The 27,341-nt window shown below is 45.7% G+C and overlaps 1 long non-coding RNA gene across 44 annotated transcripts in view; it reads right to left on the reverse strand.

The window, feature by feature from the left end:
* LOC102164818 (uncharacterized) overlaps window positions 1-27,341 on the reverse strand; it is a 481,497-nt gene that overhangs the window by 31,791 nt on the left and 422,365 nt on the right. For 17 of the 44 annotated variants that reach the window (XR_014831575.1, XR_014831564.1, XR_014831561.1 and 14 more), the window contains 4 exons: window positions 17,299-17,525; window positions 15,742-15,887; window positions 14,917-15,170; window positions 8,680-8,924 (listed from right to left, as the gene is read on the reverse strand). This is a non-coding gene — a long non-coding RNA (uncharacterized LOC102164818). Of the gene's footprint in view, window positions 1-2,275; window positions 2,473-8,679; window positions 8,925-14,916; window positions 15,171-15,741; window positions 15,888-17,298; window positions 17,526-27,341 lie in introns of all 44 variants that reach the window. The other 27 variants (XR_002339639.2, XR_014831536.1, XR_014831548.1 and 24 more) reach the window with 9 other exon arrangements.

The following is a 27,341-nucleotide window of genomic DNA, read 5'->3' on the forward strand; positions in this document are numbered from 1 at the left end:
TATCAGAGTATTGACAATAAAAAGAAAAATAAACAAATGGGACCTAATCAAACTTCAAAGTTTCTGCACAGCAAAGGAAACCCTAAACAACACAAAAAGACAACCCACAGAATGGGAGAAAATCTTTGCAAGTGAATCAACTGACAAGGGATTAATCTCCAAAATTTATAAACAACTTTTGCAGCTCCATACCAAAAAAACAAACAACCCCATCCAAAAATGGGCAGAAGATCTAAACAGACAGTTCTCCAAAGAAGACATACAGATGGCCGACAAACACATGAAAAGATGTTCAGCATCACTCATTATTAGAGAAATGCAAATCAAAACCACGATGAGGTACCACCTTACACCAGCCAGAATGGCCAGCATCCAAAAGTCTACAAACAAAAAGTGCTGGAGACAGTGTGGAGAAAAAGAAACCCTAGTACACTGTTGGTGGGATTGTAAATTGGTGCAACCATTGTGGAAAGCAGTATGGAGATTCCTCAGAAAACTAAACATAGAACTACCATTTGATCCCACTCCTGGGCATCTATCCAGAGAAAACCACGACTCGCAAAGACGCATGTACTCCAATGTTCATTGCAGCACTATTTACAATAGCCAAGACATGGAAACAACCTAAATGTCCATCGACAGAGGAGTGGATCAAGAAGATGTGGTACATATACACAAGAATATTACTCAGCCATCAAAAAGAATGAAATACCAGCATTTTTAGCAACATGGATGGACCTAGAAACTATCATGCTAAGTGAAGTCAGCCATATAATGAGACACCAACATCAAATGCTTTCACTGGCATGTGGAATCTGAAAAAAGGACAGAATGAACTTCTTTGCAGAACAGATGCTGACTCACAGACATTGAAAAACTTATGGTCTCCAGAGGAGACAGTTTGGGGGGTGGGGGGATGTGCTTGGGCTGTGGGATGGAAATCCTGTGAAATCAGATTGTTATGATCATTATACAACTACAGATGTGATAAATTCATTTGAGCAATAAAAAAAAATGAAAAAAAAGAATAAAATGTGGAAAAAAAAAAAAGAAATATAATGCCATGCTCCATGCACACAACCTGGGGACCATGGACGCCTTGCTCAAATAGCTAAGAGACCATTTCTGGATACGGGGTAGACTCCTTCCCCCTGTCCATCCTCCCAAAGGCTGAACAAGATGCCCTCGTGCAAACCTGAAAGCCCCGTGGAGGCCAAAGGGCAGCTGTCGGAGAAGAGGGAGAGTAGATGATGAGGCTCGGACATGAGGCTGGGGCAGCCTCCGGTGTTTGCCTGCACAAGGCCCATCTGAGAACCGGAGTGAGACCAGGGTGGGGGCAGGGCCCGGGCCTGGGGCTGGGGACTAGCTCTCCTACGTCACCAGACTGAGGCAAAGAATCCTGAGGCATCTGAGATCTCTCGATTCTGTCTTAGCCTTCCAGACGGGTAGGCAGATATATTTGTCAAGGTATGTGGCTAGAACATATTTTACTTAGCAGTTTGCTAGCCTGATTTATAACTTTCAATATTTAGACATATGATATGTGGGCCTCTATTTGTGCTCTCGCCCTGGGCGGGTAAGGTAATCACCATCCGTGATGTGGGATGTGCCTGGTGCATTGGGAACCCAGAGGAGGGACACGCTGGTTAAGGGGGACCTTGAATAACGGTGAAATGCAGAGGAGAAGGTCAGAGCTAAGGGACCACAAGTAAGTAGAGTGGGAAGACGTTGAGCCCGTTTATTTTTCAGTGGTGGAAATGGACGAGGAACATCTCGGGCATCTAGCTGCAGAGCTGGGGATCTAGTGAGCAACACAGCCAACCTGCTTTGCTTCTCTCCACTGCCTCACATTTGTAACCACAGAGCATCTGGTTGCGACACTATCCATCTGCTTCCTTAGGGTAAACAGAAGATTGATTAAGTGCTGTCAGGGCCCAGGCTGGAAACCTGGTTCTTTCAAGCCTCCCGACAGCAGCATCACACACAAGAGGCAGGACGTCTGGGATTCGAATTCCAGGTCCCCCTCTCTGGGTCTCAGTATCCTCATCAGTAATAAAATGGGCTTGATAATGCAGGCAGACCATGGAGATCTTGAGGGCTTACAATAAAGCAAGTATTTCAATAAGGCAAGACCTGAATTTTTTTGGCTTCCCAGAGCATAAAAAAGTTACATTTATACTATACTGTAATCTATTAAGTGTGTAAGAGCATTACGTCTGGAACAACTATGTATATATCTTAATTCAAAAATGCTTCATTGCCAAAAAATGCTTACCATCATCTGAGCCTTCAGCAAGTTGTAACTCTCTTTTTCCCCTGCTGCACCCATGGCATATGGAAGTTCCCGGGCCAGGGATCGAATCCGAGCCGAAGCTGAGGAAATGCCAGATCCTTAACCACTGTGCCACAGCAGGAACTCCCAGTTGTAATCATTTTGCAACAGTAACATCAAAGATCACTGATCTGGGATCACTGTCACAAATGCAACAATAATGAAAAGAGTTTGAAATATTGTGAGAATTACCAAAATGTGACACAGAGACAGAAAGTGAGCCAAGGGTGTTGGAAAAATGGCGCCGATAGACTTGCTTGGAGAAAGTTTGCCACACACCTTCACTTTGGGAAAAACACAGTATCCACGAAGTGCCATACAGCAAGGTATGTCTGCAACGGTACCAGTAGAGGGTTTTTAGGGAGATAAATCAAGATACTCTTCATAAAGGACCTAAACCAGTGCCTGGTGTATACAGACACCGCTTCTTGCTAAGTCCATCTTAGAGATGGGACGTCGGCGTGTAGAGGGGAGGGAATCTTGCCTAAGGACCTCACCTAGTTCAGAGGCAGAACTGAAGTTCAGATTGAGCTCTCCTGCACTCCAAAGCTCTTTCCTGCTGTCACGTTGCCTCTCCCATGTGAATATTTCTCAACCACAAAGATAAATTTGTCTCCTCTTTCATGTGGGGTGCGTTCACTGAGCCGGAGCGAGAAGGCTAAAAATACCACTGGATGTAAATCTGATCCAGCGAGAAGGGGTGAGCCTTGGTCAGGTTAAACACAGAGGGAAAGGCCCAGGGGACAGAGCAGGAGCCCTTGCGGTGGCCCTGCCATCCCCTTCAACCCCTTCTCCTGTGACCTGCTTCCAGCTGGCTCCCTGTGCCCCAGTCTCACGGACAATGTCCCTGACTCTAGAACAAGCCAAGATGGTGTCCTCTCTGGGACCTCATGCACATGCCCAGACTCAGATCTTCCCAGGGATGGCTCCTGGTTCAGATGTCGTCATCAAAGCAGTCCTTGCAGGCAGACCACCTTACCTAAAGGGGCCTCTGCCACCTCCGCACACTGCGCCAACCTCTCACTCCTAGCCAGCTGTCCCTTTGTGTGCTTGGCATACAGAGCACTTGGCACAACCTGAAATCCCCTTGTCCCTCCTGTTATCTGCCCTTCTAGGATGGGAGCCTGAAGACAGCAGGCGCTGTGCTCATCTCACCCACTGCTGTGTCTCTGGCAGCTGCAGTATGCCTGGGGCCTAGTCATCCTCAGAAATATTTTTGAATAAACAAAAATGTATGTATGCAGGAGTGAAGGAACAAAGGAATGAAACCTCAATTCTGGTTCTGACTGTGCCATTCCCTGGCTGTGTGATCTTAGGAAAGTCCCATTACATCTCTGAGTCTCAATTATAAAATGAAGGGGTTGCACTAGATTAGGAAGTTCGAAGGTTACTTTGTGGGTAACACCAGGATCCAACAGAAAGTGGATCAAAGGTGCCCATTCTGGAGACCAGGATGTAGCCAGGAGGCAGTAACAGATGTACAGGCCAGAGGGAAGTGTGTCATCCAGGCTTATCAGAAGACAGCAGATAAAGATCACAAACTGTCTCAGGTGGCAAACTGTCACCAGGGGCCCGAGCCTACTACAGACTATAGAGTTATATACGCTCTAGTTGAAGCTTCTCTGTGTCTCTGTCTCACATACACACACCCCTCCTCCACCAACCCGCTTCATCATCATCTGGGTTTACAAGATTGTGTGATTATGGCAGATGAAAAAATTTTTAATATTTTGATAAATTGTCTTCCCAACGACTGTTTATGTGTATCAAATTAACCTCCTTCTGTGTGTATCTCACAATACAATACACTACGATACAACATCACACATACAGTGTTATATGGGCACAATAACGCAAAACAATAATACACTAAAGAAGAAATTTATACCTAGGGACCAAATCAAGATTAGGGAAAGTTAGATTTAATAGGCTCAGACCAGGAAAGAAGTTAGAACCAAAACAAGCAAACAGAGGGTCCTAAACTTGAGTTTTGAAATCAATTCTTCCTCTCCATAGGAAAATGAATAAAAAGAGCTACAATGTATCGAGTCTTTGTTGTGTGCCTGGCTCTATGCTAAGCAGGTGACATGGATGAGCCCAGTCCTCCAGCAGACCTGAGAGGAAGGATTAGTTTCCTGGCGACTGACGGTTTTAGGGGGCCTCATACCTTGTGGGAGATCAGACAGCTCTTAACCCTGGTCCTTTTGACCCCAGATTTCTGCCCCAGAGCATGAGACTCTTCCTCTCTGGGGAGTCTGTGAAGGGTGCTGGGGATTGGCCACAAAACCAAATTCATTTCATACCAAACCAAAAAGGAATCTTGCAGGAGATTTCATCCCAAGATGAATGCACAAAATATCCACATTAATTTCAGAGGCAGAAATCGATCAGTCCACCAAATGTACCAAGATCCACCAAACTGCTATAACGTGGTGATGTTTTAGAGAAAATGTTCATTATCCTAAGGCACTAAATATGTCACCCTCACAATTGCTGGTGGGAGTGAGAGGGGGACAAGCCCTGGGCAACTAAGCTGCTCAGTTTTCCTTGATTTTGTCCATATTGCACCATAATGCAATGCAATGCATCCTTTTTTCCCCCTTTTCTTTCTTTTTTCTTTTTCTTTTTTTTTTTGTCTTTTTTGTTGTTGTTGTTGCTATTTCTTGGGCCGCTCCCACGGCATATGGAGGTTCCCAGGCTAGGGGTCCAATCGGAGCTGTAGCCACCGGCCTACGCCAGAGCCACAGCAACGTGGGATCCGAGCCGCGTCTGCGACCTACACCACAGCTCACGGCAACGCCGGATCGTTAACCCACTGAGCAAGGGCAGGGACTGAACCCGCAACCTCATGGTTCCTAGTCGGATTCGTTAACCACTGCGCCACGACGGGAACTCCCCCTTTTCTTTTTTTGACCACACCATTGGCACGTGGAAGTTCCCAGGCCAGGGATCGAATCTGAGCACATCTGTGACCTATGCCATAGCTGTGGCAATGCTGGATCCTTCACTTACTGTGCCGGGTGGGGAACTGGACAGGCAACACCATAGAGATAAGCCAGAGCATTAATCTATTGCACCACAGCGGAATCCTTATTAAAAGACAAATACTAAACATGAAAAAAACCCTGTCTTTTGGAGAAAACATCCCCAGAGTGCTCTGTGTTCACCCTCTCACTTCAGTGTAAGCCTGGGTTCTGGAGTCAGAAAGAATTGAGTTCAAGTGCTGGCTGTGCCCTCACTGGATTCCTCTGACCAGCCACTTACTCCTCTTTGTTAATAATAATGCTGACTTCGTAGCATGATTGTGCAAGTGAAGGTGCGAGATGCTGACAGTTAGACGTTTTGTCCCATGGCTGGCACACAGCAAGTGCTTAATAGATGAGAGTTATAATTATTCACGAGCTTGGATTCCAGCTTAATCTTGGACCAGCCATTCTGGCCAGGGGCATGTTGTTCTCTCACTGGCCTGGCCTCAGTCACAGAGTTACGGTCTGAGAGATGATATTGATGATATTGGCTGCCGGATAGACGTGGACTAAGGCTTGCAGGAAAGCAAGGGTGAAAGCGTAGGAAGCAGTGATTAGGAGACTATTGGAGGGATCAAGGCAAGAGATGGTGGTGGTTTGAAAGAGCGGGGGTGAATGTGGTGCCAGAGTTGAGGTCCAGGCATTGTGTTCCCGGCAAGCTGTAGGTAGTAAGCAGCGCGTTCTCCAAGCTGTACTGGTAGCTCTGCTTCTTCTTTCCCAGGTGCACAGGGCGGGAGAATGCCAGAGGGACAAAGGTGGGGCCACGCATACCATGGGCTCCCGTGGAAGGCTGCACGACAGGTTATCCTTCCGACATCAGGTCAAGACACTAGATCATGCCTTTCTTAGATCTTGGGTTTCTATAAAAAGGAGCCCCATGGAGGAAGGGCGTATTGTGCAGCCAGGAGCAAGCCCAACAGCATCCTGCCGGTCATGCTCATCAGTCCTTACGCCTTCCCCACGACTCTACTGCTCATCCTTGATTGCAAGCACGTCCTTGGATTTCAAAACGGGAAGTAGCCTGACTTGGGTTGCTGTTCTTCCTGGCAGCTTCCCTTCCTGGCAGGCCCTCCTTCAGACAAAGAGGTGAGGCTGCTGTTTTGCAGAGAGTGAAACCACAGTCTCCATGGAGCTCTGGGGCAGGAGACAGGATTTGCAGCGGCCCTGGACGGGGTGGGGGGACCTGGGAAGCATGGCAGAGCTGTGGCATGGCCCCACTGCGTTTTTTTTTTTTTTTTTTTTTTTTTTTTGCTTTTTAGCACCTGCAGCAAATGGAGGTTCCCAGCAACACAGGATCCTAGCCGCATCTTCGAACTACACCACCACAGCTCACAGCAATGCCAGATCCTTAACCCACTGAGCGAGGCTAGGGATCGAACCTGCAACCTCATCATTCCTAGCCACATTCGTTTCCACTGAGCCACAACAGGAATTCCAGGCCCGCTGCTTCTAAACAAGGCACGTGGATTGATTAAGGAAGAATTATGCCAGGGGATAGGCACCATCCCATGAAGCAGGTGCTGAGTTAGGATGTTTTGTCTCAGAGATGGCTTTCAAAGACCCTGAGAGGTGGGTGTTGTGTCTCTCATGGGACAAGCTCAGAGTTAGCAAGGGGCACAGCCAGGACTCACATCTCTGTCAGACTCCAAAAGTCCATACTTTTTAGTTGATCACCTGGTTGTCTTCACCTTCACAATGAACCCCTGACTTGAGCTGATGTTTTTTTCTGCCACTGCGCTGGAGAAGCATTCAGAGCGGTCAGAGACCGCCAGCATCTACTGCCAGGAGATAAGAATAGCCTCGTAGCTGTGCAGATGCATACGCGTATACGCATGCACTTTGCATATTGTAGAAGGTAATGAAAATGTTAGGGCTTATCACTACGAGCAGCTCTACTATTTATCATACTGCTTCCCCTCTTAAATTAGAACAGTCTAATTTCCTTGAAGTCGGGAAGCACCTCTATCAGTTTCATCGTGCTCACCCAAAGGATGGTACCCCATCAGTATCTCACACATGGCAGGTGCTGGCTGCATTTTGCTTAATGGAAATGAATTGAATGATATGTTTTATCTGGGCTTCACAGTTCGTCAGAATTTAAAGGGAGCTGGGAGTCCACACATTTTATTGCCTTGTTAATGTTAAAGAGCTTTTCGAAAGGGAACATTTTTTCTTTGAGCTCCAAAGGGGTTGGTAAACATGAGTTTGAAGGAGTGCAAGGGGGCTCATTTCTCGGAAGGGGTTTCGTGTCTCACACATACACAATTGTGCTGTGTCCGAGACCCTATGATGCTTTTCAGTTTGGATTTGACGAGAGCCTGACCAACAACCAAAAGCCTCTCCAGCATAAATGAAGGCTTGTCTTGCCAGAAACCAAAATTTCCAGCCAATGATCAATGTCTGATCCCTACCAGACTGAGAATAGACCACTTGCCTATAAAGTTGTTCAAATAAAGAGCCAGGAGCTTCTGGTAATAGCCGGTGTAAGTGGGAAAGACATACGTTCTCAGAAGGGTGGGGTTGAGTGGAGAGAAAATGAGGAACCGTTGTCAATGGTTTCATCCAAAGCAGGGTATGAGTTTTAGAAAAAGTAAAATAAAATAAAAAGGACATAGTAAGGTCAATGTCACTTCCTAGTTTATCCTGGGTTGGACTTCAAACAGTGAGTCTTTGTTTTCAATCTTCTCTATGAGGCAAGATGTGATTGCAACTGAAGCGCATTGATTAACCCAAAATAACTGTCCCTCAATTTGCTGGATGCTCAAGAATACTCTGGAGACCTTGCTTTTGTTTTGAGTTAGCCATTTGGGAGCTTGGCGCCGATCCTTGTGCAGCCATTCAAACCGATTGAACCAGAAAAATGTCAGGAACTACACAAGGACATATAGTACAGTTTAATTAGTTTAGAGAGAGAGTGGGTTCCCCCCACTCTCTCCCTAAACATCACTCAAGCAAATTGTTTTTTTTTATGGTCTTGTTAAAATAATTTCCTGGTTGCAGTTCTGTTCTCATGCTAGCTGAGCAGGACCGCGTGGGTTATTATAAAGGGTAGTGAAGGTGGGTGAAATCTCTCTGCTCTTAAAAAACAGAGGGGTTTAATCACCTGGCTTGTGCAATGACATATGAAAGAACCCATTCTTGAATGTCAGCACGAGGCTGAAGCTCCTGTTAATAATAGTTGCTGGCTAGGAAATTCTTCTGCTGACTTTTATCAGGAATTTTCCATAGTAACTGAGGCTGCCCACGGTGAGCCAGCCAGTGGGATTTTCATTCCATCACGCACATTTTTCTGTTCATCATGGTAAGGAGAATATTACTTACTGGAACGTGTGACCAGAGTTGTGCTCTCTGGGACTGGGAACCTTGCTGTTCTTCCTCCTCTGGATGATGCCTCGAAGAGATGGGAGAACTGTTCTCTCTAAAGGAAGTCAAGCCACCCTGATTTCAAAATATTGGTCTGTTGAATTCATTCCAAGTCACTCTGTGTTGCTCCGTCTTGTCATAAATGTTTGATGACGCAGAAACATCACTCCCCAGCTGAGGAGGCTTCCACGGCTCCCTGGTGCCTATGGGATAAAATTCGGAATTTTTAAGCTTGATGGTCAAGGTTGTTTATAATCTGGCCACTAACCATTTCTGGCTTCTTTTCTCTTTCCCCATGATGCCCAGTTGGACCCCAGCCACCGTGAGTGGCTCTTTTTAGCTTCCATAACAAAGACGCTTCCCAATCTCACATTCATTAGGGTAGTTACTGTAAAATAAAAGAAATAAAACCAGAACATAGTGAATGTTGGTGAAGATATTGGAACCCTCGTGCTTTGTTGGTGCAACTGTACAATGGTGCAGCCACTGTTGAAAACAGTATGGTTGTTCCTCCCCAAATTCAAAACAGAATTATCATATGATACAGCAATTCCATTTCTACGTACATACGCAAAAGAAGTGAAATGAAGGAAGATATCAAAGAGTTTTTTTTTTTTTTCTTTTTTGTCTTTTTAGGGATGCACCTGTGGCATATGGAGATTCTCAGGCTAGGGGTCTAATGGGCGCTGAAGCTGCCGGCCTACACCACAGCCACACCAGATCCGAGCCGTGTCTATGACCTACACCACACCTCACAGCTACGCCAGATCCTTAGCCCACTGAGCGAGGCCAGGGATCAAACCCTCAGCCTCCTGGTTCCTAGCCAGATTCGTTTCCGCTGCGCCACGATAGGAACTCCTCAAAGAGATATTTTTACATCCACATTCATAGCAGCATTTTTCACGACAGCTAAAACATGGAACCAACCCATGGATAGAGGGTCTGGGAGGAAACTGAGTCCCGGGGAGAGAGAAGAAGGGCCCTGGGAGTCCCACCTCTGTGCTCTTCTCAAGACTTCTTGTTATAAGAAAACTAGGATTGACATTTTTTGCGTTTAGCTGTAAACTGTATTAATGACCGTGAGCTCAGTAAGGTAATGGTGACCGAGAAGAAATTGTTTCAACACTTGAATTTCCCTTATTTAAATTCTTTATTTTTTAATGATGAATACATATATGTCAGAAAAAATACATGGCCTTTCTGGGGAGTCTACAGAGCCCTTCCCCAGGGGCATTAGCACATCTTCACCCATCGAGTGGTACAGTTAGCCTCCTGCTCCTCGTGAGGAGCTGAGTTTCAAGGAGTGGAAGATCATGATAATTAAATAGCCGCTGGAATTCAAACCTAGGACTTCTAGCCACGAACCTCTCCATGACTCTGTTTCAGGAAATTCTAAATCTTAGGTCCTACATTTTAACAAAGTCTTTTTAACATTTTAACAAAGTCTTCAGGTGATTTGTGTGTCTCCCCCCAAAGTCTGAGAAGCACAGATGTGGCACGGGTTGGGAGTCAGAAAGGCCAGGGTCCAATCATGCCTTTGTTACGTACTAGTTGTATGACTTGAACGAATGATTTTCTAAGCTGCAGTCTCGTTATCTGTAAAATCGTACTTTAAGGAGCACCTGCCCTCCCCACATTTTGGTGAACCTCCTCTAAGTGAATGTCCATAAAGTGCTTTGCAGACTGCCTTGGCTCATAGTAAACGCTCAGTAAATGTGAGCTACTGTTATCATCACTCAAAAGAATCACCTTCCTGATCATCCAGTCAGGGGGCCCTGACTCCCCACTGTGAAATCAAAATTCTCCACACATATTCAGAAACTGCAAGAGAAAGAAGAGCCAGAACCTGTGCCCTTGAGATGCTTTCTGTGCAATGAGAAAGGGAGGGCAGCTGAATTGAAGAAAAAAGACAAGCAAACTTCTCCCACAGAAATATCCCCACGGAGCCCGCACTCTCACAGCCTAGAGATGGGCTGTTTGATGAAGTGCCACAGGGAAGAGGCATGGTTCTGGAGCTTGTTAACTAACTGATGAGTCAGGGGCGACAGCCACTGAAGCGTGAAGGTGGAAATACACAAACAAGGCTCAGCGTGGCCAGGCCTGCCAGGGCACATGTCCCCTCCCACGTCCCCCCACTGATGAGACAGCAGAGAGGGGTGGCAGGCTGGGGGCGAGTCTAGAGGGGGTGGGGTAGTCTGGGGTCAGGATTGCTCATCCCTGGGGCAGCAGGGGATACTGGGGCCTGAGGGGCTGAGTAAGCCTGGATCTTTAGGGGAATGCTGGGCTCCAAGTCCTAGCGGAAAGTACATTGATTCCGAATCCAGATGGGGTAACGGCAGGATAGCTGTCAGCGGGCAGGAGTACACGGGCGAAGACTCCAGATATATGTTTGATAAGCACTATGAGCTGGAGAGGGTGAAGGTGAGGGTCGGGGTCCTGAGGGCTGCCTTGATTCACGATCATCATTATAGTAACAACTGACATCATCATCATAATATAGCAATAACATGTATCAAGGGCTTAGTATACAGCAGCATTTTCTATGTGTTCCTTCATCCTCACAAGTATGTGAAATCAATATTTTCTTAAACAGATGAGAGAACCAAGAAGAGATGGTAAATTCTTTGCCCGTAGTTACATAGCTAGGAAGTGGCAGAGCCAGGCTATTTAGTCTTCAGAACTGACTCTTTAACTATGAAACTAGATTGAATATTGGCTGGTCTGGATGCTATTTTGGGGGGTGAGGGAGCAGGTGATGTGTGAGTTGGGTCTACGTGGCTTAAGGAGCCTGGGGGAAAGATGGGGATAACCCACAGCAGTGTCTTTTGGGGAAGTGGCCACCCCGGGGATGAGGTCACTCTGAATTTTACTTTGTCTTAAGTTTCAGTCCCACATGGAGACACAGGTGAGACACAGACACTGTCCTGGCCCTGAGGAGCTCAGGGTCTCGGAGATGCCTGTTAGAGTAACATGTGTCAGAGAGCTGCAAACTACAGAGAGGCAGGAGAGGATGCTGTGGCTTTAACTTTCTTCTCAGCCAATGAAACCAAGATGGTGGAAGGGTTGGCACCATTTTGCCTGTTTCTAATTTCCACCATGTTGTGGGTCTCAAAGCTCAATTTGGCTTTAAGTTGCTCTGCCTTCTCACCTTCTCTGATTTCCCCACACACCTCCTCAAGTCTCCTTATTTATGAAGTTCACAAATGTGGTCCCAAAATAGGAAGAAGCTTGGGAAAAATCCCAGTTTATCCAGCGTGCAATTAGAAATGACCCATGGGCCAAAATAAGCCATGAGCAAGCCTTCCCTTTAGAGAACGGCTAGGACCATTCTGTTGAAGAGGCAAAATGCCCCACATGGCAGTGGAAAGAGATTTGGTCTTGGTCTGGAAGAACTCTGTCCAAATCCCAGCTCTGACACCTATTAGCAGTGGGATCCTGGGGAGTGACTTACCCTCTTCAAGCCTATGTTTCCTTTTTCTTTGCAAAATCCTTCACTTGCCCCTACTGCCCTTAAGGATCCTACATGATCTAGGCCCAGCTAAGCTCTCCACTCTCGCTTCTCACAACTCCCCATTAGTTAGGATATTTTGGCTGCACTAATGAATGAACAGGCACTGAAATCAGAAGGATGCATATTATCACCTTGGCAAGAAGTCTGGGGGCTCAGGCTTCCAGGGTTGTTTCAGCAGCCGTTCAAGGTCCAGATATGAGTTCCAGGTCTCCCAGTCTTTTGGCCTTCCCCTTATTATCACAAGATGGCTACCACAGCTCCAGGCATTACACTCACACATAATAGTGAGGAGATCCCTTCCTTGGCTTCTTTGCTTTAATCTGAAGTTTCCCAGGATATGTCTCCTGACAGCTTTTGGGATGAGACTGTGTCTCAAGGCCTGCAAAGGAGGCTGATAAATCATATATCTTGTTTCTCTGTGTAGTATATAGCTGGTGAGATCGAAGTAGTTTGCAAATGTCTATTGAGTGGCCAAGCGACACTGTCTGCTACCTCCCTAACCAAAATGCACAGTTCACTCAATGTTCCCCCCAAAGAGCATATAATTTCAGCTTCTAGCTGGCTCCCTCTGACTGGAATGCCTTTCCTTCCCTTCTCCATCTGGTAAACCCTGACTTACCTTCTAAGATTCGGCTCTGCAACACCTTCCTTCAATACCACTTCACTCTAAAGTCTGGGTTTGATGGACCCCCCCCCGCCGTGGACATAAAGTTTTCTGATTTATTTCTACATCTCAGAGTCTAGCATATCACCTAACATAAAGCAGGAGCCCATGGCATGTTTATTGACTACGTAAATGAAGATAATGCTCACTGCCTCGGTCATCGTGAAGTTGAAAATGAGATAATTTATGAAAAACAGTATACATGTTATTAATAATAGTTCACATAATGATATAAGCAACTTCAGCTGGCATTCACTGAGTACTTACTATATGCCTGCCACCATTCTAAAGATCTTATGGAAACCTTATGAAGTAGGCCAATTAGTTAGCATAAGTTAGGTTTTGCTGAAATAACAAGCAATGCTCATATCTCAGGGGTTTAAACACCAAAAACGTATTTCTCATCCATGCTAAAATCCTTTGTAAGTCGAGGGGTTCTCTATTCATTTTAAGCATTCAGGAACACAGCTGACCACCCTATATTTACAACGTCCAGGGCACAGAGCCTCCTTGGTCTGTGTGGCAGAGAAAGAAATCATGGAAAACCGGTCCTGGCTCTAAATGCTTCTGGCTAGAGGCAATGCACATTTCCACCTACAATACATTGGTCAGAGCAAGTCCCCTGGTCATGCCTGTGTGCAAGAGAGTGTGTACAACTGAAGGAGTTGTTGGGCAGTGGTAGCATCTGCCACACAGATACTACTTTTAATTAACAGACAGAGAGGAGTTCCCTGGTGGCCTAGCAGTTAAGGAGTGGCATTGTTACTGCTATGGCATGGGTTCCATCCTTGGCCCAGGTGCTTCCACATCTCATAGGCATGGCCAAAAAAAAAAAAAAAAAAGACAAAGAAAAAGAAAATATGTATATAACAGATTGATAAACTGAAGAAGATAAGAAGGTAAAATAATTTGTCCGAGATCACACAGCTGGTAAGTGGTTGCTGCAAGATTCAAACTTGGCTTTTGTGAATTAGAACAGAGGTCAGCAAACTTCTGTCGAGGATCTGATAGTGAATATTTGTGCAGGCCACACAGTCTCTGTTACAATGACTCCACTCTGCTGTTTTAGCGCAAAAGCAACCACAGACAGTATGTAAATGAGAGGGTGCAGAGGCGCTCCATCGAAACTTCATTTGCAAAAACATGGGGTGGACTTGATTTGGCCAGCGGGCCATGGTTTGCCGACCCCTAAGTGAGAATTCTTGTTCATGACCTCAGGGTTACCCTGAGCTCTGAAGATTGTGAAATGATGAACAAATGTGAGTTATTATAACCATTTGCTACTGAATATCTGCTACATTCCTCCCTAGCTGGCCAGAGTCAAATGCCTTCCCACACTTTAATGGGTCACTGAGTTTTCATCCAGCCAAGGTTAAGGGTAACCAGCTTCTCTTTGGGGCCTGGATAATTATTACTGTACAAGTTTAAAGGGAATGACATACAGGTAATTTTCTTACTAAAAATGAGAACAGAAACGATACCAAGAACCAAGCAAGCCAGTATTAAACCCCCATTAGCTGCGTGGGGTCATTTGTAATGGCACATTCACTGAGGGGACAATTGTTCTGCTGGCCTGTGCTAACCAGCAATTGAAATCAATGGGAGGCTCTGGACACCAAAGCAGGTTTTTTTCTGGGCCACCTAACCCAGACCTTGTTTTTCCAGCTGACACTCTGCCTGTGTCAGCTAATTCCTGCTTTGGAAAATGCATTCCAGGACTAATAAAGACTTTAAAGTCACATTATTTTCTCACCATGTTATTAAAACCTAAGTGGCTCCACTTCTCCCTAATATGACCAGATTTCCTGGCTAGCTTAGAAAAATGGCCAATTGTCGCAGAATTTGGTTTCCCATTGGAAAGACAAGGCCCAAGGTTTATTTGTGGATTCATCGCTCCTAAATGATTTGAGCACTGTGGTGGAAGGGCAGGGAGTTTGGCTCAGTTAAAAAAAAACAGGGAGAGAGCAATTTTCAAAAGTGCATGTGTGTTTGAAAATCTGGGAGGCAGGATTCAACTTACCGCTCACTTACTGCCTACAGGAACCTGGGCAAGTCACTTCACTTCTGTTCCCATGTTTGTAAAATGGCAACGATGAGACCCGTTTCTCAGTGTTGTGAGGGTGACATTGCCCATGGAAGTGCCCAGGAGGCCCTCCTGGAATGGCAGCTCCCGTGGAAGCAGGAAGATCCTGGGTCTGTTCAAGCCAGAAATAGCTGAGAACTGGCTCTGGAAAACTGGCAGAATCCAACCCAAGCTGGGCTCCCCAGTGCTAACTGGAAATTAATCAGGAGAAATAATCACCAGCCAGGACAATTAGAAGAATGAGCTAATGGAACCTGCCCTGCTCATGCTAGGATGGCAACCAGTGCCCGCCGCCCGCCACCACCTCTGCCCCAGCACCCACCCAGCCAATTGCTGCTTCCCCACACACAGGGAGGCTGTGTGTGGGGACGAGGGCAAGTGTGCTTTATTTCAGCAGGGCTATCTTTATCTCTACCATCAGTTCTCACACATGCTGGGCTCAGCTCACCAGAGAGGGCAGCCGGGGCCATCCCTCAGAGGCCTGGGGAGGCTGGTAGGCGTCCCCAACAGGGCAGGCCACCGAGGTGCAAGGAACAGCCAGATGTTGCCCTGGGTCCCTGCTCTCCTGTAGCAGAGCTGCAGACAGGGAGCCAGACTAGAAGCTTTAGAAGCAGGGGTGGGCTCTTGAAGCTCACCTATTCTTTACACACCCCTTTTTCAGATAAGAAAACTGAGGTCCAGAGAGAGTCAGTGATTTGCCTGAGGTCAGGTAGCAAGGCTGTAGCCAGGCTAGGAGCTGAACTCCAATCTCTTCCTACTGACCTGTCTGTCTTGAAATTCCTTTAGAGATTCGGCAGACACCAGAGCTGAGTGGAGAGCCTGGGGTGATGTTTGAAGAAAAGGGAATATTGTGAGGTCAAGAAATCGGATTTCTCAGTATCTTGTAATAACCGATAATGGAAAAGAATCTGAAAAATAATATGCATATATGTACAACTGAATCACTTTGCTGTACACTTGAAACTAATACAACATTGTGGAGTTCCCGTCATGGTGAGGCAGAAACGAATTCGACTAGGAACCATGAGGTTGCCGGTTTGATCTCTGGCCTCACTCAGTGGGTTAAGGATCCGGCATTGCCGTGAGCTGTGGTGTAGGTTGCAGACGCGGCTTGCATCTGGCACTGCTGTGGCTCTGGCCTAGGCCGGTAGCAACAGCTCTGATTTCCCCTAGCCTGGGAACCTCCATATGCCACGGATGCGGCCCTAAAAAGACAAAAGAAAAAAAAAAGAAAAAAGAAACTAACACAACATTGTAAATTAACTATACTTAAATTTTTTAAAAAGACTGCATAATGAATGAGTAAATAATGAATAAACAATGACCAGATTTTTCTTTTTTTAAAAAAAACAGATTTCTAAAATTGTGAGCTAGGTAAAAAGGAAAATACTTTCCCACCATAATGATACCCATATTGGAACACGGGACTCTCAATTCTCTCACCCCAGATTGTTTTATTTTCAAATCAGGCTAACCCTTAGCAAGAAGGGTCAGCTGATGAACCAGATTGAGCACAAATACTATTTTTGCCCAGGTTGCCGTGTGGAAAATTTTCTCATCCTGGCTTGGCTGTTTCCTGGCTGTGTGACCTTGGCTAAGTCACTTCCCCTCTCTGAATTCCAATTTACCCACTTGCAAAACTAGAGCAGTGCTAGAATTGAGAATCTTTTGTAAGCTGCAAAACACTGGACAAACATAAGCTTTGACCAAGAGGGTTTTATTTCTTTGTAAAGCAGATTGCGGCAGAAAATTCCCAGCTGGTGGCAGGTGTCTCCATTCCTTTAAAAAGAGTAGAGAAAAATGCCAAACAGCCACCCTGCAGAGCCTCTAAGCTCCTTCCTGTTTTAACAGCCTCCCAGTAAACTGTCCAGGGGGTGACCAACTCTCCTCCACGGAAATCTGCAGTAAATTGCATTCCAGGCCGGCTCACCAATCATTAGCCATGCGAGCCTGTTTATCCTGCCCCAGCCTGGAATTTGGCCTCTTACAAAACCCCAGCTCACAAAAGGAGAACAGGTTGGACCTAAATTGCTTAGCAAATGAAGAAAGCCTTCCAGCAGGCCAGGGGATATTTAGTAAACACACCAAGCCAGGCAGGGCCCACCCATTAGGTCTCAGTCCCAAAGTCCCAGCTGACCTTTCTGTTGACACTGATTTGAGAGTTTGAGGTGTGATCTGACCCCTAGAAAGGACAGTTCCCCAATTCAGATGATCATGCAGCCCCAGCCAAAAGTCAGGTCTTTGCTATCAGTGATGGCAGCACCACCTTAAATTAGTTTCTGGTCACCTTCACTGGGGCAGCAATTGCATAATTCTTACAATTTTTCGAGGAAGGTGTTACTGAAGTGGAAGTTGGGCTCCTTATCCATTGAGTCACTTGTCCAAGGTCATGGAGCCAGGAGGGTGGAGAAGACAGGGCAGCTGCTGTTTGTATGTGCTGGCACATTCCCCCGCCTCGCCCCCTTCCTGGGGTAACAGACCCAGCTGTCTGTCCACCTGGGCTGGGCACGAGACCCAGCCTCGTCCAATCACAAAATCACATCCCCCTGGCAAAATAAGAAAGGAGCATGTGACCAAGCAAGGCCAAATAGACATGTTTTAAGCGCTTCCTTTCTCTGAACACATTTATGGCTCATAACAACGTGATGATAACAGATCCCCATTCATCCCCAGATGAATAAACTGAGATGCGGCAAAGTTAATGAAAACAGGTGACCTTAAATGGAAGGGCTAGGATTCAAATGGAGCAGTCTGGTGCCAAAGCCCATTTCCTCTCTCTCCCTTTTTTGCTTTTCAGGGTCACACCCGCGGCATATGGAGGTTCCCAGGCTAGGGGTCGAATTGGAGCTGCAACAGCCACAGCCACAGCAATGCTGGATCCCAGCTGCATCTGTGACCTACACCACAGCTCATGGCAACGCTGGATCCTTAACCCACTGAGTGAGGTTAGGGATCGAACCCGCATCCTCATGGATACTAGTTGGGTTTGTAATGGCTGAGCCACAGCAGGAACTCCCAAGCCCATTCTCTTAATCACTAGGATGGCCTGAGCCTGAACATATCTGATGTGAACTTGAGCTGTGTGAACTTGGGCCATGTGACTGACCTCTGGCTGGCTCCTCTTTCAGTTCCACTGCACTGCTTCTCAGAGCTTTTGTTTTTTGTGAGACCTCTCGGTCAGTCCCTCCTCTACTCTGCTTCCAGGTGTCATTCTAAACAGTCTAATCAGGTCATTCTGCCTCTCACAGCTTCTGAATTGCTGTCTCCTACAGGGTCAAGTTGAAGTACTTAGCCTACCGCTGGGACTGCTCAGCCTCCCTTCAGTGGCCTGACTACACACACACACACACACACACACACACACACACACTCCACTCTTGCAGACAGATGAAACCACCTACAATTTCTGCAAAATGTTAACTTTCTTTCTAGGACAGCACTGTCCACACATATAATGGGAGCCTCATGTGCAATTTTAAATTTTCTAATAGTCACATTAAAAAGTAAAAAGAGGGCGTTCCCTGGTGGTCTAGTGGTCAGGATTTAGTGCTGTTGTTGCTATAGCCTAGGTTCAATCTCTGGTCTGGGAACTGAGAAACCATGTCAAAGCTGCTACATGCTCTGGTGAAAATAAAATAAAATAAAATAAAATAAAACAAAACATAAAAGAGAGCTATAATTATTTTTTTAAACAGCAAAAAGAAAGAAATGCAAATAATTTTGGTAGCATATGTAATATATTCAAAATATTAACATTTCAGCATGTAGTCAATATAAAACAAATTATTAATGAGTTTCTTATTTTTGTTCTAAATTTTTGCAATCTGGTACACATTTTATATTTATGGCACATCTCATTTTGTACTAGACACATGTTTCTAGTGGCAAACTAATTGGACAGTGCAGCTTTCCTTTTTATTTTTTAAGTTTTATTGAAGTACAGTTACGTTGCAAGGCTGTGAGGATTTTTGCTGTACAAAAAAGGGACCCTGTCCCACGTATACACACATCCATTCTCTCTCAGATTCTTTTCCCCCATGGATTGCCACAGAATACTGGGTAGAGTTTACTGCGCTATACGGCAGGTCCTCGTTGGCCAATTTTTCCACATACCTCAGTGTGCATATGCCAATCCCAAAGCCCCAGTCCATCCTTCCCAGGCCCCCTACCTGACCCCTTGGGTAATCATAAGTTTTTCAAAGTCTGTGAGTCTGTTTCTGTTCTGCAAATAAGTTCATTTGTATCCTTTTTTTTTTTTTTTAAAGATGCCACATATAGGGGATATGATAACATGTTTGTCTTTCACGTGGACAGTGAAACTTTAGAGTAAAGCTTCCCAAATGTTTTCAAGCCGTAGCATATGTAGAGAATGAACATGCCGGTGTGGTAGCCTGGGGTAAACAGTTCGATCAAGGCCAGCGGCGATAGATCAGATATCCCAGTTTTCCCCACCGGGCCAAACCCCCTTAAGAACTAGACCATAGGTATATTAGGAAAAGGCATCTCGTCTGGGGATTTCAGCCCCATTTTTCCCTTGAAGCAGAATGATGCCCTTATTCTGTGTGCACAACCTGGGCAGCTGTCTTCAGGATCCTGCTAAGGCATGAGGGATCAATTTCTGGGCACCCACATCTCCAGCCATGACATACAGGCGAGGAAGCTCTGAGCTAGAATTTTCAAGCTTTTGTTGTCTTTCTTCCTTTACTTCATTGCTCCTCTTCACTGCCTTCTGCTAAGCACAGCCTGCCCTGTGGCCTCCTAAGCAGTAAGTTAGGCTGGGGGTTCTTGCTGCATCAGCATCACTTGGATCTTGTTCGAGATGCAAATTCTTGGACCCTAGTAACCCAAACCTACTGAGTCAGAAATTCTGGGCTGGGGCCCAGTGATATCTGTGTTTAACAAGCCCTCCAAGTGATGCTGATGCTCTCTAGGCACAAAAGTAATAATAATATTAACAACAATGCTTTTCACTTCTGGAATGCTTCCTCTGATGGCTCACTTGCTAGATGATGGCAGCCAATCCTGTGAGGGGGTCATAAAGAAGAGGAAACTGAGGCATAGAGATGAGTGATTTAGCCAGGCCACACAGCTAAAGTATAGCAGGAAAGAGACAGTGTTTGAACTGAGTTCTCTCAATTCCCACAATTGCTTAGTCACATGACTTTCTTCTACATCTTCAGTATTCCGGAGAGCTTGAAGATCCTGGTTTTAAAATATGCTGTCCTAATCTCTCTTTCTGTCCCTTGTACCACTCAATCTGTGCCTCCCAAACGTGCCAGTCCTATATGAGGCACTGGGGCTACAGAGATAAATAAGATTCTGTCCCTTCTCTCTCTTTCTCTCTCTTTTTTTTGTCCCTTTTCTAGAGCTACTCCCTTGGCATATGGAGGTTCCCAGGCTAGGGGTCTAATCGGAGCTATAGCCACCAGCCTACGCCAGAGCTGAGTTGCGTCTGCAACCTACACCACAGCTCATGGCAACGCCAGATCCTTAACCCACTGAGCAAGGCCAGGGACCGAACCCACAACCTCATGGTTCCTAGTCGGATTCATTTCCACTGCACCACGACGGGAACTCCCCTCGGTCCCCTCTCTTAAGGACTGCCTAGAGTTATCAACTTGGACCTCAGGAGGGACTGATGTACCAGGCGTGGTCTGGAGTAAGGGGTGACCTGAGAGCAAAAGAATAATGGAGAATTTGGTAACAGTGGGATTTCTTAGTAGGAACATAAGCATTTGGATTTTTCAAGATGTTATTGGTTACAGTTCAACTTCTCACCTCACCCTCCTCCATAACCATTCCGTCATCACCGATTACTCCGGAAGCAGAACTTTTGTTTTATTGTTTTGGATGTTAACCTGGCCCTACCCTCCGCACTTACCAGTTGAGCTCTAACAGGGCAAAGCGAGGTGATTTCCCTGGACCCACTTTTTTTAGGGGAGGATGTTATGATATTTTGGGAAGTTGGAAGTAATTGTATAGACTGTGGGAGGGCAGGATATATTTGCAGCCGAGAAGTTTCCTAGGATTTCTCTGCTCCTCAGGGTTGGAGCATCCTTGCATCTATTAGGAATATATTTGACCGCAAATAACTAAAAATATAGCCCAGCAATTTCCACTTTCTCTCTCTCCCTCTTTCTTCCTCTCTCTCTTTCTTTCTGTCTTTTTAGGGTCACACATGGGGCATATGGAAGTTCCCAGGCTAGGGGTTAAATTGGAGATTCAACCACTGGCCTATGCCACAGCCACGCTGGATCAGAGTCGTGTCTGCGACCTACACCACAGCTCATGGCAACACTGGATCCTTAACCCACTGAGTGAGGCCAGGGTTCGAACCCACATTCTCATGGATACTAGTCGGGTTTGTTACAACTGACCACAACAGGAACTCCCTATAATTCTTATTTCTAACAAGAAGTCTAGGGTGGGAAGCTGATAACCTGAGAAAGAATTTTGCTAATGCCAGGGTTGGTCACTCTGATGCCTTCTCCTCTCATGTTTGTCCCTCAGAATCACATGACACCCTCATAGCTCCAGACATCACTTCTGTGTTCAAGGCAGAATGAAAGGGGGAAGGTGTTGTGACAGCCAAGTGTTTTTGTTGTTGTTATTTTTCCTTTTTTTTGGTCTTTTTGCCATTTCTTGGGCCACTCCCACAGCACATGGAGGTTCCCAGGCCAGGGGTCCAATCTGAGCTGTAGCCGCCGGCCTATGCCACAGCCACAGCAACGCTGGATCCTTACCCGCTGAGCAAGGCCGGGGATTGAACCCGAAATCTCATGGTTCCTAGTCGGATTCGTTAACCACTGAGCCACAATGGGAACTCCTTGTTGTTTCTCTTTTTTTAATTGGGTAAGTAAAAGCTTTCCCAGAAGCCCCCACAACCTTCCTCTTAAGTCCCATTGGTCAAAACTGTGTCATATGACTACCTCCAGCCTCAAGGGATGCTGGGAAAATATCACAAATGCCTCAGACTGGTAGTGATATATCACTGGGACTGGACATGGTTTGGCTGGCAAAGAAAAGGGGAGAATGGGCAATGCGTAGGGGACTAACGGTGTGTAGCAGAGTCATCAGCAACCTCTCCATTATTATCTTCCTCCTCCCCCTCCTTGTCGCCATCATTGCTAATACTCAGTGCTATTTACCGCATGCTGGTCCCTCTAGTGAGTGTTTTGCAGATACTTTTTCATGTAATTCTTCTAATAATCCTTGGAGGTTACTGCTTTTGTTATGTCACCTTATAGATGAAAGAACGAGATTAAGAAAGGTCAAGTGACCTGCTCAATGTTAATTTGCTCCTAAGTGGGAGAACTGGGATTTGGATTGGGCTGTATGTTATTTGCCACTTAAAGAGACTGCTCCCAGAGAGAAGGGCTCCTTTAGGCTGGACCAACCCAGGGTTACAGACTCGAAAACTCATAACTCCTATCCATCCATTTTTGGGATTTCCCTGTGGCCATGCCCTCGTGGCCCTTCACGTCTCCAACTTCTGCCTGCCAACCTGATACTTATTTCACATCCATCTGGGCTGGGAAATAAGCTTTTCTATCGGTTCTCATAAAATATCAACTCAGAAGCAGTTAGGCTAGCTGAGTAGGTTTTAGTGAAAACTTAGGGGTCAAAGGAAGGAAGGTCACATCAAAGCTCACAGCCTTCCACTTTCTTGCTGGCTCTTAAGCCATCTCTTCCCTTCTGTTGTGGCCTGCATGCTTTATTCCCCCACATCTGTGTTGCAACTCAAGTTCCAATGGGGTGGTATTAGGAGGTGGGGTTGGGAGGTGATTAGGTCATGAGGGTGGAGCCCTGTGATGGGCTTAGTGCCTTTATAAGAAGAGGAGGGGAGCTAATCCCTTCGCTCTGCTCTCTGCCATAGGAGGACACAGCAAGAAGAGGGCAAACCAGAAAGAGGATCGAAGTCAGAACCTAGCCATGCTGGCACCCCACTGTGGCCTTCTCAGCCCCCAGACCTGTGAGAAATACATGCCTGCTGTTTAAGCCACCCAGTCAGTGGCATTCCATTAGAGCAGTCAAGCAGTCTGAGACAGCTTCCCATCCATCTCTATGTCTTTCTCCCTCCTTCCTAGAATTCCTGAAATTCAGAAATTCTAGATTCTTTGAACTTTATTATGCAATGTGGTTCAGCATCTTCCAAATGTGAGTGGCATGCTGGTGTTAGGTTTGATGGGACCTTGTAAGTCACTGATCTGTGATCTTCTGCTGGGACTGCCTGCTTTAGTCTGGTCCCTGGAGTGATGCCTGCTAAGGGTAACTGCTTTCAACTGGTCTGTGGGGCATTGGGTAGCCACCACTGCTGAAGTCCATGGTCCAGCTGAAGTCTAAGTCCATTCACATTAGCCTTTCTCGGGGTCTCAATGGTCCTTGCTAGGCCCCCTGGGAACTTGTCAAAACCTGGCACACCCCATGCTGCCTCGGGTTCATTTATCCAGCTGCCCACTTCTGACAGGCTGCACTGTTGTCCCAGCACAGCAGGACATGGCCTTGTGCCACAAGTGTTCCCCTTCAGCTGTGCAGCCTGCTCACCACATCCAGGAAAGCAAGCCACAAGCACCCCTCCTCCCTGCCCCAGCCTCTCTTCTCAGCATCCTCCCTTCTCCTGGAATGTGCCCACCATGCCCTCCTCTGTGACCTGGGAAAACTGGACACACATCCATCGGGCACTTTCATCACACCATCTTCTCTGTGGAACAGTCACAAGGGAGCAGAAGAAGCAGGCTTCCCCTCGCTCATCTCCTTCAGCTCAGGACTTCAGACCAGTCTAAGCTTTTCCTCTATTGTGGGGTGGCCTTCACCCTCCTCCTTCCGTGCAGCCGCGATAGACATCAGGCAGACAACAACAACACTTCCAACAAGTTGCCGATCAATCATGGAAGATCTGTGAAGATTACCCTGGTTTCCATTGCTTCCAAAGCTTTCCCAGTGCTCAGAAGAGCAAAGGGTCCCTATTCAACAGTCACCACCTTCCTGAGAAGGCAGCCAGGGTTAGACATGACGATTTATTTTTCATGCATTGTGATTAGTACATAACGGAGGTGATGATAACTGTGTTAATCATTCATATGGTCGCCGTGGAAGAGAGGGAAGATATAAACAATGCAATTAAGAAATGTACTAGCCGTCTGGAGTTCCCATCATGGCGCAGTGGAAACAAATCCGACTAGGAACGATGAGGTTGCGGGTTCAATCCCTGGCCTCTCTCAGTGGGTTAAGGATCCGGTGTTGCAGTAAGCTGTGGTGTAGGTAGCAGATGTGGCTCGGATCTGGCATTGCTGTGGCTGTGGTGTAGGCTGGCAGGTACAGCTCTGATGAGACCCCTAGCCTGGGAATCTCCATATGCAGCAGGTAGGGCCCTATCAGGGCAAAAGACAAAAAAAAAAAAAAAAAAAAAAAAAAAAAAGAAAGAAAGAAAGAAAAAAGAAATGTACTAGCTGTCAACTTATACGTCCCCTTTTCTTCCTCCACCTCGCTGAGATGCTGTGCAAATCCACCACCCAAACTCGGTCCCTGCGGTCCCAATTTCCTACACTCTCTTTCTCTTATATCTATCCAAGATACTCGTTTTGATTAATTTCCTCCACCAAACAACTCAGCAGAGAAATGGAAATTAAAACAACGCTGAAGTACCAACTTTACCTATTCTGACAATACACATCCGATGAGGCTAACACGCGGTTCTATGCCCTTTGACAGCAACTTGGCAGGGAGCTGCCAGAGCTCTTAACAAAGGTTCATACCCCTTGACCTAGAATTTATCCTAGAGACACAATTCCTGAAAGGAAAAACTGTCACACACATGTTCATTGTGGGGATACCTCTAATAGCTCCAAATTGGTAACCTCAAAACCAAATGACGGGAGGGGTGAGGGAAAATACGGTACTTTGAAGCAGTGTAATATTATGCAGTCATTAAAAATGACAGGAAGATTAGGTAGTATCAAAAGTGCTTGAAATTTAATGTTCAGCATAAAAAGGTAGAATAACCACATTGTTTGTCTGCAAGTTCTCCCAGACCTCCCACAGCCTGTGTTAACCAGATCCTGAGCAGCTGGCTCTGTCCTATCTTTCTGTCTTGTCCAGTTCAGGCCTCATTGTCACTAGAATACCTGCAATGGAAATTCCTAGCACACAGAAGTTCATTGTCTGTCTGTGTGGCCACCTCTGGCTCTAGCTGCATTTTTGAAGCAAAGGGACTCTGTTTTACCTCTCCTGCTGCCTGACCCCAATAAATACATTTTTTTTTTTAATAGGTCCGCACCTGCAGCACATGGAAGTTCCCAGGCCAGGGGTCGAATCAGAGTTACAGCTGCCGGCCTGCACCATAGCCACAGCAACATGCACTACAGTCACAGTGTCTGCGACATCCACCAAGCGCATGGCAATGCTGGATCCTTCACCCACTAAGCGAGGCCAGAGATGGAATCCGCATCCTCACGGATACTAGTTGGATTCATTTCTGCTGCACCACAAGGAGAACTCCCCCAACAGGAGGAGGTTGATGTTATCTCTGAGTCGAGATAGAATTCAAAGAAAATATTCATCACACTGTTTGAAGCCTGCATTTGATTACTGTACTACTCTGCCTGTGTGTTACAAGTTAATATATTTAATAAATCCTGCAATTATCTTGTGACTAGCATAATTACATTGCTTTGTAATTTTTTTCAGTGTTGAAAAAGCATGGATTTGGTAAATGCAAATGTTTAAAATATATCTCAATTTTCCTAAATTTTGTTTCAGTGTATCTTCATTAAAGAAAAAAATTTATTCAGAAACACTGAAAAAATTGAAGTGGCCCAGGGCCATTTTATTCCCTAAGAAATGCATGTCCCCGGTGCCTGGAGCTCATTATGGAATAAAGACTCAGCTCAGCTCTTAGCTTATAGTGCATTTTGCACCATTCACTATGCTTGCAAATCAAACCTATTCTTCATACTGAAAATAAAATAAAATAATGTAAAATAAAATAAGATAAATAGGAGGAAAGCAGAAAATAAGATGAAAAGAAGCAAACATTAGGTTTATAAATGAGCAGTGGGAGAACTTTCATTTTTTTTTGTTTTTTAAAATTATGGTTGATTTACAATGTTTCTTCAATTTCTGTTGTATAGAAAAATGATCCAGCCCTACATATATGTACATTCTTTTTTTTTATATATACCATCTTCCATCATGTTCCAACCCAAGGGATTGGACATAGTTCCCTGTGCTGTACAGTAGGACCCCATTGCTTATCCATTCCAAATGTTACTTTTGCATCTACTAACCCCAAACTCCCCATCCATCCCACTCCCTCCCCACTCCCCCCTGACAACCACAAGTCTGCTCTCCATGGCTGTGATCTGGAAACTTTTATTTTAAAATGGAGATCAAATCCATTGATTTGTATCTGCTTCTTTCTCAAATGCCACTAAAATAACAAAGGAATATAAAAGATGTAAGTTTACCAAAAATACAGAAACTCATATCTATCAATTAATTTTATAAAAAGAGAAAGCATACGATGGATAGTCATCAGCTTTGCCAACTAGAGAAAGCTTTAACCTAAGACTACCAGAGAGAAGCCAGAGGACCCCCAAACCTCTCAGGACCTGGATCTGGATAGCAGGTAGCTTAGAGAGGGGGTGAGGAGTAGAGCAGAAAATAATAAAAAATGGTTGAAGAAGCAGGAGACAGCAAGTACCACCATCAGCACTATCACCATCACAACATCAACACCAGCACCATCAGCACCACCATCGCCACCACTACCAGAACCATTAGCACCACCATCACCAGCAGTACCATCACCACCACCACCCCCTTAGCTGGTAAATTCAGACAAAGGTCCTTCTTCTTTCATAACAAAAGCCTGGATCTTTTTCTTTGGGGGAAGAAGAATTGAAGAGACCCTTTTCCAGCTCAGGTTAGGTGCAAAATACTTTATTTTACGGGGGTACCAAATGAAAATCTCCTTTAAATACAGAGATCTGTTCTGGGTACCAGGGAAAGACCCCCCCCAGGCAGGCAACTGAAGAACTCTTTCCTGGGAAAACTAACTAGCCTAAGAGCAGAACCAACTGACCTCTTTTTAGCACAATAGTGAAGCTCACCAATCAACAAGCCTCATTAACGTGCTTTCCAATAGCCTTTCAGCTTTTAAAAATGAACACCAGCCGAAGCTACTAGACGACCAAACAAAGACTCTGGAACAAAACAAACAGGTAAGAGGGAAACCTAAAGATGACAGAGATGATGCTGAGGGCAGAAGAAAACGCCAAGGAACAAGAAGAAGAACCATAGCAGTAATACCCTCAGAAAGACAGACAGGGTGGCTACCACATCCCTAAGAAAAGAGTAAGAGG

This window comes from Sus scrofa, chromosome 16 (assembly GCF_054392235.1).
Source record: "Sus scrofa isolate SSC_HxYL_T2T_F1_AM1 chromosome 16, Sscrofa_HxYL_maternal_Yorkshire_Landrace_v2.0, whole genome shotgun sequence".
Taxonomy (NCBI): Eukaryota; Metazoa; Chordata; class Mammalia; order Artiodactyla; family Suidae; genus Sus; species Sus scrofa.